This window comes from Muntiacus reevesi, chromosome 9, assembly GCF_963930625.1.
Source record: "Muntiacus reevesi chromosome 9, mMunRee1.1, whole genome shotgun sequence".
NCBI classification, from domain to species: Eukaryota; Metazoa; Chordata; class Mammalia; order Artiodactyla; family Cervidae; genus Muntiacus; species Muntiacus reevesi.
Genome location: NC_089257.1, coordinates 29234134 through 29250834, shown reverse-complemented (window position 1 = coordinate 29250834; position 16701 = coordinate 29234134). Strand labels below are relative to the sequence as shown.

The window sequence follows — 16701 nt, the reverse complement described above, 5'->3', positions numbered from 1 at the left end:
TTTCCAATATTTGAATTTTCTGTTACTGAGATGTAATTTATAACAGCATGCTAATTAACCTCTTGAAACTTAAATTTATCTTATATTTCAAGAGAAATAAGTGTTAAAATGGTATGACCGTTTATTTTTAATGTCTTAAGGTTCTCTTGCTGTAGCTTACCGTAGGTGTTTTTAAATGAAGAAAGTGTTCTAATGTCATCAGATCTATTTTACTTTATCTCATGCACTTAGAATATATTATCAAAGGTAATATAAATACTCCACAAAAACCTAATGGTCTTAGACATTAGATTTACTTAACACTGCAGATTTGACACTGCATTTTCAAAGTTTGTTTCATTCTTCTATTTATAAGTTTCTAATGTTGCCAAAGATGCAAAATTCCCTGAGGTTGATCACTGTGATCAGGGAGAAGTATTTGAATCCCATGCAAGTCTACTGGCTAATGAGAATATAGAAGAATTGAGCCAGTTAACAAAGTCATGTTTTTTAAATTTTCAAACTTGTCATCTTCTGTTTCTTACATTTTAATATGTAGTAGTAAAGTAGTATTTGACTTAAAAGAATAATATGTCATTCTCATTTTTTGTAAGAAATTACAGAAACTGTTGTTTTTAACATACATATGTTTAATGTGGTCCCATTAGTGTTCACACATTTAAAATAGACTGGATGAGAAAATTATGGTTAATAAAAATTTCAGTTATGTATATTCCTCATGATACTAGTACATAGACAAAGTTTTAACATCTCTGAGAAAAATAAAATACTTCTGTAATTTAAAGTGAAATGTTAAATCCTAATATAGATAAGTCATACTTTCTCACCTATAAGCGTAGGTATAGATATTATGTATTTTCTACATCACATTCAGTCGGGACTTCAGTGTGCCCAACTCAAGAGTTATACTGAAAACTTTCTTGCACCAAACAGCCCAGAAATGAATGATCGAAACCCAAGGCATTAACAATGTTTAGAGATGCAACATGGAGCGGGAGGATGCTATAATTGTTTAGTTTTAATTTTGTGATGTGTGATTGGGGATTTCTAGAACCTATAACCAAGGCAAATATTGCTGGTACAAGAAAAGGGAAAAGACAGTCTTATAGACCATAATTAACTTAAAACTGCGTATAACTAAAAGACAAGTAAAGGATAAAAAGCCCCATCAGCTGCCTAAGATATGTTATATAACCACCCAGCAATTTATCCATCATCCTTTGAAAACATATTCATGCCTATTGTAGTCAAAGCTTCAGGAAGTCGGCAGTAAGATGTAACGCTGAAAAATTACACCCCTTAAAAAATCCTATAGAACAATATACATGATGTTGTTAAAGCTTTTAAAAACAGGTGTGGTAAGTATTTTGCAGTTAACTATTTTATCTAAAAGAATCTTCTTGATCATCTCAAATATAGTGATGGGTATTCTCTATGAAAACTTCCTATGGAATGTTTTCTAATATCACAAAATTACATTTTTATGTTAAAATATGTAAACATTGATCAGTATATAGGCTGGCTTTTCTATGAAATAAAAAATTATAAGCACACTTGCACACCCAAACATTTCTTAAGAACTTGAAAATGTAAAAATTTCTCTGTTATATTCTTTTCATAATGTTTAACAGTATGATGGTATGTGTTAATACTTAAGGAATTAAAGATAGTAAAATTTCAGAAGTAAATTCAAAATGCTGTTTCATAATTTACTAAAGTCAGTTTTAAAACTTAATTTGAATGTTTCTAGTGATAACATGCCGGAGAGGTAATATAGGTTCAAGAAGAGATATCTAGTATCTAGAGCAAAGACTTGTTGCATTAACTTTTTGAGTTTTCTATTACGTACATTATGCACTGTCTAACATCAGCCACAGTTAGAACAGAGTGGGAGGCTAGAATGCATGTAAGAAGTTCAAAGTTGTATGTTTTAGTGTGTACCCGGGAAAAGTACATGCTTTCCAGCAGGAGTGCCCCACCTACCTTGATGTTTAGAGAAGGCCCACGGCTTATGATATTTATTTAACATAAAACATGTTGGTCAATAAATATTTCAAACTTAATATCAATTATGATAACTTCCCATATTTGCTATTGAGAAAGCCTTTCATAATTGAATGATTATTTATAATAATCATAAGTCATGGAAGTGAGTTTCAATTCATTTAAAATAAACTTTATTTGTATTTGATGAATTAATATAATACTTTGGTCACTTTTTCACTTGGTAACAAAGTAATGAAGTGTGAAAGTTTAGTTTAACATCTTCAGAATTCTCTTTTACGGTCTTTTAATCCATAAGTAAAAGTTAAACTTGTATCTTGATCATTTAAAAGCATTATTTTAAGCCTCAAAATATCAGCCCTTTACTCAAATATTGAACTAATTTGTTAAGATCTTATTTATTATACCTTATGTCTCTTATTTGATTCCTTGGTTTTAATTGAGATCAGGGCATTGATTTAGAGTTAGATAAAGCAGTATCGGGCTTCCCTGGTGGCTCAGCTGGTAAAGAATCTGCCTGCAATGTGGGAGACCTGGGTTCAATCCCTGGGTTGGAAAGATCCCCTGCAGAAGGGAAGGCTACCCACTTAAGTATTGTTTCCTGGAGAATTACCATGTACTGTATAGTCCCTGCGGTTGCAAAGAATTGGACATGACTGAGCAAATTTAACTTTCACAAAGCAGTATTGTTTGCTAAACAATTTAATGTCTGAGTTACTGATAAAAAGGTTTTTTTTTCCTTCTCTCAGTTTGGTGTCATGATTAAGTCTATTTGCCATTCATCTGTTATTTACTGATCATGGAACAAAAATTAGAAATCTAGTGAGTGGTCAGTTTGCTCTTAATACATTGTAGTACTATCTGGTCTTTCTGAGTATGAAGAATACAGAAATGTCTCGGATCCAGCCTATGCTTTTTTTCAATGCCAAAAATTTAAACAGGTATAAAAATGAAGTTAAAGAAACATCCTTTGGTTGACCAAATTTATCATTGAGCATTTTTTTCAATTATGCTTGTCTCCAAACTATAGTTTTATTATTCAGAATAGAAGTAACATATAATGTTATAAATATCAAAAAGTTTTTTCTAGCCCTTCTATATTCTACTTTGCAAGCTTTTGCATGCTCAACACTTAATACATTACACACTTTCCCATACATTCTTTACTTTTTCTAGCCTATATAATATTTAATGTGTGTCCTATCAAAGCTAGCTATCACTGTATACCTTTGTTCATAATATAAGGACAAATATTAAAAGATCATTTTGAAGGCAGAGCAATAATCAGAATATGTTCCCTTCTTTTCTTTGTCAACATTTTATTCGTTCAGAAAATTATCAGACTATAAGCTTTTCAGTGCTTACAACTCTGAAGTGCTAGTAGAGCCGGAAATTTGCTTTTTGACCCTAGGGCTTCACTCTTTTTTAATCCCTCCCTAGCTACTTGTGAGAGCTTATTTAAAATTCTGAGTTCTCCCCTGGCAGCCACAGTTACAGCTTCTTTGGCAAATTAAAAAGACTAAGAAAAAACATGCAAAGGCTCAGTACTGCTTCCAGTGACCTACATTTGTAGCCAGCTTTTAAAAGATGGCATGTGTCTTATTTTCCAACGAGGAAATCAAAGATAAGATAAAAATATAAAAGAATATAAACCCACCTCTCTGTCACTGGCTCGTGAGAACATTTTTGGTATAACGTTGAAATGAACACACAGTTGGCCTTGATGTTTGTGCTTAAGTCAACAAAAGAGGAATTTTGCATGCAGAAAAGTGGCCTAAGTTATATAGCAAAATGCCCCACTCTGTAACAGGATATTTATTCTCAAGAAGATGAAATATACTTGAAATCTGAGCTTAGATTTTAATTTCTGTGTGGCTACTTAACTAGCTTCAGGACGTTGCACAAGTCACTTAACCTTTCATATTAAAATGGTACTAATTTCTGCCTACAGTATTCTGGAGTTCCAAATCAGAAATGAAATATCTGAGGTTTTTGCTTTCTGAATTTTAAAGCATCCATTCCAGGCTTCACATTTACTTTCAAAAATTTTATTTTGAACCCATAAAAAATGGATGGTTGTGAATACTTGCTGGTTTTGCTACACTCAAAGAAATTTTAAATCTTGGAACTGTAATATAGAAGTTTTATCATTCTTGGAAAAGAAATCATACAAAGTCAAAATTGAGAATGTTAGAAAGAGGGTTCACTTTTCTTCTGATTACTTTTTCTGAAAAAGTATTCAGAAGGGAAAGGATTCAATTCTTTTGAGGGGGATAAATGACTTGAAAACTGGAGCCATTCAAACTAAAAGAAAATCAGCCTCCCAAATTAACATGGTGTCCCATTTAATGAAACATTAAAGGACACCATAGGAGTAGAAAGGCAGTATACCATCAAGGATCATAAATTAAATAGACAGTCTGTGAAGGTTTATTATGTGTAAAAGGATAACTCTAGTGTTAAAAACGCCCCCCAAAATAGGGCTATTTCTCCAGCTAGTGTTGGGGTGATTCTTTCACTATTTCTCTTCTGATTTAAGTTTTGTTTATCAGAAACTGACAGGCAATTGCAGAAAACCTTAGTTCCTCACATCCATCTTTTCACATTATGGTATATATTAGTGAAATCACAGGCATTTGAAATGTGCTGAGTGTGGGTGCATACATTGAGTCTAAAAGTCTGCTAGATTTCAAAAACAGGATAGAGAGTGTTAAAATGAAGACTTAAAGTGGAAGTAGAAAATAAATCTGAAACTATGAAGTGTACTTCTCATGTTTATCTTTTAAAATAGACTATAACATACAGGATGCTATAGAATTTTAAAAAACATATTTTATGCTCTTAGTCAGTTATATCTACTTCTCGGTAGAGGTAGTCAGTGAACAAAAAGAGAATGAGTTCTGTTCTACTAAAACCAAATATACTACAGAAAATAATTTTCACATTTAATAAAAATAAAATTATATCCAGTTTCACTTAGTGCCCACAGTACCCTAAGGATTTTTGTTTGTGATATTTTCCACAAGTTTTGTTTATCCTGAAAAGAATTAAAAATATTTAATATGAAATAAATAAAACTAGTCACTTGTGTGCTTCTGAGTTAGGAATTTAACTGATCAGGACCCTTTAAATGAAGATAATGCCTGATTCTGTTCCTAACTGAGATTTCTTTGACAATAGATATCCATAAAACTTTGAAGTATGTCTTTTCTAACAGTGTAAAGATTCTGTGACCTTGATTTAATAAATAATTATAAGATTATTGTCACTTTCTTAACTTTTAAAATAGCTATATTTAGAAATATTTTAGTTACCCTTACAGTTTTTAGGATTTAGTTTATATTCAGTAAAGACATTTAATACTTAAAGGAAAAGGAATAACTTACTATTATATAACTTGTTTGCTCAATGTAGATTTTCATATGTCATGTTTTCTTAAAATGGGTTAATATACACTCTTATATGGTAAACATTTACTGAGAGAAGTTACTACATATAATCTCACTAACTAAACCTGTTAATACTAGTGATGAAGTGGAGCATTTAGTCTACTTTTTAAAACAATTCACAAAATGTATTGTAATTAAGATATGTCCTATTGTAAGGACTACATTGTTCACCGTTCATTATTCTTTCTCTAAGTAGGAGCATAATATAGGTAAAGATATACATATGCACGCTTATGTATACACACATACATAACACATAAACACACACATACAAGTTCACATTTTTAACAATAGTAGTTATCTAATTAGGAGCTCTCTTCACTTTAACTTATATCTCTGGATATGAGTTTTATTGATCGTACAGTCAGAACTAGATTAAACATTAACTTTGAATATGTAAACTTAACTTTCTAGAAAGGAAAACTCCAATTTTTATGAATAAAAATATTAATAGATTCCAGCAGTGTAATCTCGCTTCTCTGTAAGTAAAAGCATGAAATTTTTATTTTAAGCTTTCTTCTTAAGAAGTCTGAAGTAAAGAGACTGTTTTGAAGGAGTATGTAATATAGATCTTACATTTTGATTTATAAAATCATAAATTCTGTATCTAAGTTGATGTACTAAAGAAAATTGATAAAACTAATATAGAACTCATAGAGACTTGTTCTTAACAGTTTGGCAGTTATTTATATATATGTATATGTGAGAAAATAATTATGGAAGCTAATATTAGAATGCCAAGAAACTCAGTGCATTTCCTTTTAAACTCCTTTTGGTCAATAGCATCAATAGACAGTGTTGAAACCTGCAACTGCTTTGGCTAAGACTAGAAGTACTGTTTATGTATCAGCAGGCATACTGCTAGAACCTAGATGAAGAGTTTAAATTTATGTGTACCTCAATCTTCCCATTCTCACTGCTCGATTGAAGTAGAACTCAGAGGTTAATACATGTTATGACTGGTGTTCCTAAAAATGTGGTGATTTAGAATGTAATATTTCTAAGTGATTATATCTGCATTTAATTGAAATTATTTTCACTTAGTGCAACTCTTTCTCTTCATTTCTGAATGCTTGTAGTGCAGACTTCCATTTTCTGTTCTTCATGTATCCTCCTCCTTCCCTCTGTCTTAGTCAAGAAAATTGAAAGAGAGAGTTTTCCAGTCTTCTCAGCACATTTCTGGTTCACATGTTAAAAAGAAACATGATAAGGATAAGGATGATAACGTGATAAGGATCAGTGGAAGAGTATCAGGAGCACTACTCTGATCCCAGTGGTTTCATTTTCTATTTTTCAGATTCATCTAATTAATGTAGTTTCCAAATCACAGGCATCAGTTTTGTCTGCTTATCCTTGGGAGTTTACTATGCTGATATGAGTGTTTTACACCATTCTTCTTGTAATATCAGTAATTTTGCTAAATTTATATCCAAGAAATAATATCTGAAATTGCACCAAGATGTTCCCTAATAGGTACTGCATTTAGTTTGGTACAAGATAATTCACTAATTGCTTATTTTAAAATCTGTGAGTTTTAAAAACTTTTCAGTGTAGCATCAACTACACCCCAAGATCTTCTGACTTATTCCACTCATCTACATTTCTGAATGCTTTTAACAATTAAAGTCACTCCTCCCCCCATAGTTTTGAATAGTTAAATGAAGATAATGTGGAGAACATACCTTTAATTTGTGAATATTCAGTTTGATATTTAGACTATTTTTTTTTTAGATTATGATAATCAGTAATATCTTTGGATTTGTATCTCTTTCAAACTTTCAGAAAATAAATATTTCCTCCCAAACCCCCCATAAATCAACAAAGTAATATACTTACTGATACATGGATAATGCTTAAGTAGTATTAATTATACAGTTACCAAAACCTGCAAGGATCAAAAGATTTTATTTTTAAGAAGGATTTCTCATGCTGCATGGATTATGTTGCTACATAATAGCTCAGTAGTACTTCTGCTGAATTGTAAAATAGCTTAGAGAGGAGTATGATGCCCATAGTTGGTGTAATGCATTGGTAATTAAGAGGGTGGGAGGTTAAGCTTCATTAACTGCTGAGGGATTGTATTTTGGGTTTTATTATGCCCTAGAGAACATAAAAAGTGAGAAGGGTCAAACTGTTGGAATCAGATTTTGCTTGTGCATCTGCCAAAACAAAGACCACAAAATAATAAAGCGGTAAGCACAAAATGACATGAATTGAAAAGGGAAGAAATATATTTACAGCATCTTATGGATAAGGATAAATGTTTCTAGTAAAAAAATAAAATACTGGAGTATACTTTGGTATTAGAAGTTTGTAATAATTTCATTTCTTATAGCGTTTTTAAAAAATAGAATAAATAGTTCTTTTTGTCTGAAAATATTGCCAATTGTATATTCTTATTAATTTTCTAACTTAATGTATTTGACTAAAAGAGATATTTTATACTTTCCATACTATCTTCTGTGTGGAACTTATGATGCCTGCTTTTTATTTTTATTTATTGATGTTTATGATCCTCATTGCCAAATATATGGGAACTATAAGTACCACATTGTAAAAAAGAACAAAAAATGTGATATTCTTTCTCTTAGGAAGCAAAGATATAACAGCCATACATTGTGTTCTGTTGGTTCACTGGGTTAGAAATCAAAGACTGGAGATTTTCAAAAATAATGAGAGTAGATGCTGATCTGTGATTGATGGCTATAATATTTGATTATTAAAGAGCTTATTCTTAGCATTCTCTCAAAATAGACATTTTATCAAAACATCAATCAAATTTTTTGTTTGATTAGATACAGGCATTGCAACAAATGGTAGAGATTACAGATACAGTGATCATCTCTGTTAGGGTCAGTGATTCGAGCAGGGTAGATTGATGATGGCATACTACAGAAATGTTAGGGATTACAAATAAAACAACATATTGAATGTAAACTCTTACAGAAATTTCTGAATAATAGAAAACAAAAAGACCAGAGTATTTCTTCTTTTCCAAAAATATCATTTTAGGTATATGTTTAAATCACTCATTTTTCACTTGGAGAGAACAGGAAAATAGATTTCATGTTTTATATCCCTTCAGTTGCTCAATATCATGTCATATTTTTAGTTCCGTTCATTTCTTCATGTTTCGTCCTTCGCTTTCTTGTTCTACTTTTTATTCTCTTCCCAGCAGTTCTTTTTTCCTAACAGTCTATTGAGTTATAATTGACATGTAGCTTTATTATTCTAAGGTATACAATGTAATGATTGGTTATATGTATGTATTGTAGAATAATAGCAGAATAAGTTTAGTTAATGTCCACTACCTCACATATAGAATTTTTTCTTGTGATGAGAACTTGTAAGATCTACTTTCTCAGCAGCTTTCAGTTATACAGTATTGTTAACTATAGTCACCATGCTATACATTTATCACATACAGAATTATTTATCTTATAACTAGAAATTTGTACCTTTTGATCACCACCGCCCATTTCCCTGCTTCTGACAACCACCAGTCTGTTCTCTATTTTTATAAGGTCACATATTTTAGATCCCTCATCTAAATCAGTGTGTATAGCATTCATCTTTCTCTATCTGACATTTCACTTAGCAGGATGCCCTCAAGTCCACCATATTGTCAAAAATGGGAGAATTTCCTTTTATTTTTTTTAATGGCTGAGTAATGTTTTATATATATATATATATATATATATATATATAATATTTTCTTCATTCATCTGTTGATAGATACTTAGATTGTTTCAATGCCTTGACTATTGTAAAAAATACTGCAGTGAACATGGAGGTACAGGTATCTCTTTGATATGTGATTTCATCTCCTTCAGATATATACCTAGAAGTGAAATTGCTAGATCATATGATAGTTCTATATTTAATTTTTTGAGGAACTTTCGTACCATTTTCCATAGTGGCTGCACCAACTTACATTTCCACCAACAGTTCACAAAGGTTCCCTTTTCTCCATTCCCTTTTCTCTACATCCTTCCCAGAACTTATCTCTTATCTTTTTTATAACAGCCATTCTGAAAGGTACATTAAATAAAATATATTTTTTAAAATTTTATGTTTAACGAAAAATATGTCTAACAATATGTCTAATAATGTCTTCATTAAAAGGTGTTACCAGTTTTTAATTTTTACACTTTCTACCTCTTCATTTCTTTTTTATACTGCTGAATTGTATCTTCAGATTATTTTCTTCAGAAAAGTTGGTGATGGGTAAGCTTTTGAAACACTGTATGCCTTTTTAAAACATATTTTGTTCTTAGAGTTAATAGATAGTTTTCCGGGATGGAAAATTCCAGGTTTAATATCAGATTTCCTCATATTTTGAAAACACTTTTTTCCTTGTCATTTAAAATCTAGTTTACTGAAATATCTAATGCGGTCTATCTCTTGGCTGCTAGTATCCTCTAGTCTGCTTACCGTCTTAATAGTTTGCTTTGTCTAGAATTTCACATGTGTGGAATTATGCGGTATATAATATTTTATATCTGGCTTCTTTCATTTAACGTAATGATTGTTAGATTAACCATATTCTTAAGTGTATCAGTAGAGTTTCTTCCTCTAACTTTTTTAGCCATTTACCAGTTGATGGACATTTGGGTTTCCCCTGTTGACTGTTAAATGAAGTTGTAACCATCCATGTACATGTCTTTGTACATGTCTTCATTTCTCTTTGGCAGGTACCTAAGAAGATAATTGCTGGATCATATTGAAAGTTAATGTTCACTTTTTAGAGAAATTTCCAAACTCTTCTCTAAAGTAGCTGTGCAGTTTAGCATTCTTACCAGTGGTATATAAGAATTCCAGTTGCCTACTTTCTTTTTAACAGTTGATGTTACCATTTTTTAAATTTTAACAATTCCAGTGCACATATAGGGATAACTCGATGTGGTTTTAATTTGCATGTTCTTAATCACTAAAAGTTGAGGGCAGGAGGAGAAAGGGGCAACAAAGGATGAGATGATTGGATGGCATCATCGACTCAATAGACACAAGTTTGAGCAAGCTCCGGGATATAGTGAAGGACAGGCAAACCTGGCATGCCGCAGTCCACGGGATCACAGAGTCGGACACGACTGAGCGACTGAACAGCAATAACAATAATTAATGATATCGAGCGTCTTTTCTTGTGTTTGCCATCCATATATCTTTTGGTAGAGTGTGTATTCAACTCTTTTGTCCACCTATTATTGGACCGTTTGCATTTTTGTCATTGAGTTATGTGTTCTTTTATATTCTGGATATAAATTCTTTGTCAGATAAGTGTTTAGCAAATATCTACTCCCAATCTATAGCTTGCTTCTTTGTTTTCTTAACAGTGTCACTTGAAAAACATTTTTAAAGTTCAGTATATTTCATGCTATGTTTTTCTCTCTATTTAAGAAAAATTTGGATCACTCAGAGTTCAGCACACTTTTCTTTAAAGGACTAGTTAGTAAATGTTTCTAGCTTTGCAGACCATGTGGTCTCTGTCACAACTACTCTGTTCTGCTCTTGTATCACTCAGGCAGACAGTTCCTAAACAGAGGAGGATGACTATGTTATAATAAAACTTTGTTTACAAAAACAGGTGACTGGTTGGATTTGACCCAGTTTGCTGATTCTTGGACTACCTTAAAACCACTGTTTTCTCCTCTGTTGTTTTCTAAGAATTTGTTGTTATCCTGTCTCTATTAAATTGCCTTGGCATCTGTGTAGAAAATCAATTAAAAAAATATCTGAGTCTCTTCCCTAACTTTCTTTTCTGTTCCATTGAATCATACATCTATCTTAAATGGACATCATCCTTCTGTTTTTATGTCTTGAAATTAGGTATTTTAAGTCATAACTTTCTTCTTTTTAAAGTTGTTTTGGCTACTATAGGGCTTTTGCATTTCTGAATAAATTTTAGATTTAGCTCAGCAGTTCATATGAAAAAGTTTGCTAGATTTATTCTTTTTCTTCTTACTTGCTTCCCTCTGTCCTGTGTTGTTGATAATTTCCCTTACCATCTTCAAGTTCATTGATTTGCTGCCTACTCGTGGCATTTCCTTTCTATACTGTTTTGAACTAATTCACTTAACTTTACTGTTAATTTAATGAAATTGTTGTTTTTAATGAGTTAACTTATAATTCCTGCTATTATAAATTATATTCTTCTTTTCTATCAGATGAGTTTTTATTGGATATCCAAATATACAGATTACTACATTAAGCAAGCCCCTGAACAACAACATTAAGCAAAGGAAACAACAATAATAAAGACTCAGAGGTAAAGAAGCTCAGGACTTACTGGGTTAGCACACATTGTCCACTTTGTAAGAGAACAGTGTGAAAGAAGGTACAAACTACAATCGTATCTTCTTTCTGAGATACTTAAGAGTCATCTGAGAGCTCTTGCTACATGCTGCCCTGAGCCAGGAGAGGGAATTAACTAAGGAAATAATTGTGGAGAAAGTACGGAGGAGGAAGAGCTGACAGAAAGGGAGGAAAGAAGGGTGAAAGTCAATAACCTGACTTCTTACATAGAGTTTGACATGTAGTTGAGCATTCAGGTAGAGTATCCAGAAGGCCGTTAAAAACCTAAGTCCAGAAATTGCAGAATGATTGGAAACAGATTTGTTAGCCATTATTCATTACACCCTCAAACATTTATTGAATGCTTACTGTGTGCCAGACACACTATGTTATAGACTGAATGTTTGTGTTCCCCAACCCTCCCCTCTCCCCACCCCTGGGAATACATGTCCTTCTCTCATGCAAAATACATTTAGTCCAATCCCATAACCAGTACTAACTGAACGTGTGAAACCAGGCAAGTTAGGTGGTTCCGTAGTACAGTGGTGGGACAGGCATAGGAAAGACATTTCAAATCCAAGGGAGAAATCAGAAAGAAGCAATGGATGATGTATCCCAAGCAGGTCTGAAATTTAACAAAACAAATTTCAAAAGATTTTCAGGCCCAAGAATGCACCTCTTAGGTTCAATCCTCTGGCTCCTAGACCCACCGGGGTGGTGATTTCATAGCCTTTCAGCTGGTCAGTCAGTAAATTCAGTCGCTAAGTCATGTCCGACTCTCTGTGACCCCATGGATTGCATCGCACCAAGCTTGTGTGTCCATCAACAACTCCCGGAGCTTGCTCAAACTCATATCCATCGAGTCAGTGATGCCATCCAACCATCTCATCCTCTGTCATCCCCTTCTCCTGCCTTCAGTCTTTCCTAGCATCAGGGTCTTTTCCAATAAGTCTGTTCTTCAAGTCAGGTGGCCAAAGTATTGGAGCTTCAGCTTCAGCATCACTCCTTTCAGTGAATATTCAGGACAGATTTCCTTAAGGATTGACTGGTTTGATCTCCTTGCTGTCCAAGGGACTCTCAAGAGGCTTCTCCAATACCACAGTTCAAAAGCATCAATTCTTCAGCGCTCAACTTTCTTTATAGTCCGACTCTCACATCCATACATGACTACTGGAAAAACCATAGCTTTGATAGATGGACCTTTGTTGGCAAAGTAATGTCTCTGCTTTTTAATATGCTGTCTAAGTTGGTCATAGCTTTTCTTCCAAGGAGTAAGCGACTTTTAATTTCATGGTGATTTCAAAAATCACCATTTGCAGTGATTTTTGAGCCCAAGAAAGTAAAGCCTCTCGCTGTTTCCATTGTTTCCCCATTTGCCATGAAGTGATGGGACCGGATGCCATGATCTTTGTTTATTGAATGTTGAGTTTTAAGCCAGCTTTTTCACTCTCCTCTTTCACTTTCATCAAGAGGCTCTTCAGTTCCTCTTCACTTTCTGCCATAAGGGTTGTGTCATCTGCATATCTGAGATTATTGATATTTCTCCCGGCAATCTTGATTCCAGCTTGTGCTTCATCCAGCCTGGCATTTCACATGATGTACTCTGCATATAAGTTAAATAAGTTAAATAAGCAGTGTAACAATATATAACCTTGATGTACTCCTTTCCCAATTTTGAACCAGTCTATTGTTTCATGTCTGGTTCTAATTGTTGCTTCTTGACCTGCATACAGGTTTCATAGGAGGCAGGTAAGGTGGTCTGGTATTCCCATCTCTTGAAGAATTTTCCACAGCTTGTTGTGATCCATACAGTCAAAGGCTTTGGCATAGTCAATGAAGCAGAAGTAGATGTTTTTCCTAGAATTCTCTAACTTTGCTTTCTCTGAGCATTACTTTGCTAGTGTGTGAGAGGAGTGCAATTGTGTGATAGTTTGAACATTCTTTTGCATGGTAGTTTGCCTTTCTTTGGGATTGGAATGAAGACTGACCTTTTCCAGTCCTGTGGCCACTGCTGTATTTTCCAAATTTGCTGGCATATACAGTGCAGCCCTTTCCCGCATCATGTTTTAGGACTTGAAATAGCTCACCTGGAATTATATGGCATCACTGACTCAATGGATGTGAGTTTGAGTAAGCTCCGGGAGTTGGTGATGGACAGGGAAGCCTGGCGTGCTACAGTGCATGGGGTTGCAAAGAGTCAGACATAACTGAGCAACTTAAGTGAACTTAACTGAGCTTTGTTCATACTGATGCTTCCTAAGGCCCACTTGACTTTGAACTCCAGGATGTCTGGCTCTAGGTGAGTGATCACACCTTCGTGGTTATCTGGGTTGTGCAGATCTTTTCTGTATAGTTTGTCTGTGTATTCTTCCCACCTTAGTATAGTCTTCTTCTTTTAGGTCCATACAGTTTCTGTCCTTTATTGTGCCTGTCTTTGCATGACACAATCCCTTGGAATCTTTGATTTTCTTGAAGAGATCTCTAGTCTTTCCCATTCTAGTGTTTTCCTCTATTTCTTTGCATTCATCACTGAGGAAGGCTTTCATATCTCTCCTTGTTATTCTTTGGAACTCTGCTTTCAGATGGGTATATCTTTCCTTTTCTCCTTTGCTTTGCTCCCTACATGGCATAGCTCATGGTTTCATTGAGTTAGACAAGGCTGTGATCAGTGTAATCAGTTTGGTTAGCTTTCTCTGGTCATGGTTTTCATTCTGTCTGCCTTCTGATGGATGAGAATAAGAAGTTTGTGTCCTTCTTGGGAAGGATAGACTGCGGGTAAAATGAGTCTTGCTCTGGTGGGTGGAGCTATGTTCAGTAAATCTTCAATCCAATTTTCTGCTGGTGAGTGGGGCTGTGTTCCCTCCCTGTAGTTTGGCCTGAGGCCAAACTATGGTCGCAGTAATGGTGGTAATGGTCCTCCTTCAGAAGAGCTTATACCAGCACATTGGGCTCCCAGAACCTTTGTAACCAGTGCCCCTGACCCCGCAGCAGGCCACTCGTCGACGCATACCTCCACCGGAGGCTCCCAGACACCCACAGGCAAGTCTGGCTCAGTCTCTTATGGGGCCACTGCTCCTTTCTCCCGGAGAAGGCAATGGCACCCCACTCCAGTACTCTTGCCTGGAAAATCCCAGGGACGGGGGAGCCTGGTGGGCTGCTGTCTATGGGGTCGCACAGAGTCGGACACGACTGAGCGACTTCACTTTCACATTTCACTTTTGTGCATTGGAGAAGGAAATGGCAACCCACTCCAGTGTCCTTGCCTGGAGAATCCCAGGGATGGGGGAGCCTGGTGGGCTGCCGTCTATGGGGTCGCACAGAGTCAGACACGACTGACGCGACTTAGCAGCAGCAACAGCTCCTTTCTCCTGGGCCCTGGTCTGCACAAGGTTTTGTTGTGCTCTCCAAGAGTCTGTTTTCCTGGGGTTCTCAGCCCTTTTGCTGGATCCCCAAGTCAGAAAATCTGTTGTGGGCCCTAGAACTTTTGCAGCATTGCGAGAGCTTCTGTGGTATACTTGTTCTCCAGTTTGTGGCTGGTGTATTGGCGGTTCTGTAGTGGCGCTAACGGCGACCCCCTCCAAGAGGACGTGTGCCACGTGCCGCGCCTCCCAGGTCTGCTGCAGCCAGAGCGCCTGTCCCTGAGTCAGGCCACTGCCGTCCCGTGCCTCTGCGGAGACGCTCGGACACTCAGTCCCGTGTGGGGGCCCCTGCTTTCCCTCGGTCCTGGTGTGCACGAGGTTTTGTTTGTGTCCTCCAAGCGTCTCTGGCAGTTCTGAGGTTTGATTCTAAAAGCGATTTCACCCCTCCTACCATCCTGTGGGACTTCTCCTTTGCTCTTAGATGCAGGGTATCTTTTTTTTTTTGGTGTGATTCAGCATTCTCCTGTCGATGGTTGTTCAGCAGCTAGTTGCAATCTTGGTGTTGTTGCAGGAGATGAGTATACATCCTTCTATTCCAACATCTTGTCCACAGATCCTAAATCTAAAACTTTAGAAAAAATGAAAGGAATAAATCTTTATGACTTTGGGTTAGGCATTAGTTTCTTAAATACAACACCAAAAGTACAACCAACAAAAGGAAAAAAAACAATAAACTGGACTTCATCAATATTAAAAATGTTTTTGCATCAAAACACAGTGGTAAGAAAGTGAAAAGACAAAACCACAGAACGTGAGAATATATCATATATACAATAAGGGTCTAATACCCAGAATAGATAAAGAATTGTCATAACTCAACAACGTAAAGAAGACATATTTCCAAAGAATATATACAAGTGTCCAAAACTAACACATGAAAAGAAACTCAACATCATTAGTCATCAGTGAAATGCAAATCGGAATTACAATGAGATACTACATCACACCTACTAGGATAGCTATTTTTTCAATAAAGAAAGAAAAAAATGTTAGGATGTGGAAAAATTGGAACCCTCAAACTTTGTTGGTAAAAATATAAAATGGTGCAGCCACTATGGAAAAGTGTATAAAACATTAAAAACATATAAAAACATTAAAAGTGTATCCCAGAGAAGTGGATATATATGTTCACATTAAAACTCATGCATGAATATTGATAGCTGCTTTGTCATAACAGCTAAAAAGTAGACACACAAGATTATGTTTACTAATCCAAATGCTCCAGTTTATGATTATAGTTGATAAAAAACAAAATTACTGCTTGTGCTTTCTTTCTCCAAAAAGTGTGTATACTCTTCACAAAACAATGTTTTCTATATGTTTTCTTGTAGCCGCTCAGTAGCTCATTTGGCAGATCAGCTTCTAAGTAAGGAAAATTGGAATTCTTTGTCTCTTCATTTAATCAGAGATTTTAAATTCTATTTTCGTTGTTAAAGTTAGAGTCATAGGCTTTCAGGTGCAAAACTAACGTTTGATATGGGCAAAATAAATGTCTTTATTCTTAGTTTTTACTTCACCCATTATTTTGGTGAATGAGT

The 16701-nt window shown here is 34.9% G+C and overlaps 1 protein-coding gene across 1 annotated transcript in view; it reads left to right on the top strand.

Moving 5' to 3' along the window:
* The window catches only part of ELP4 (elongator acetyltransferase complex subunit 4), a 222650-nt gene that overhangs the window by 30504 nt on the left and 175445 nt on the right, over positions 1-16701 (top strand). The gene's annotated exons all lie outside the window — the stretch shown is intronic.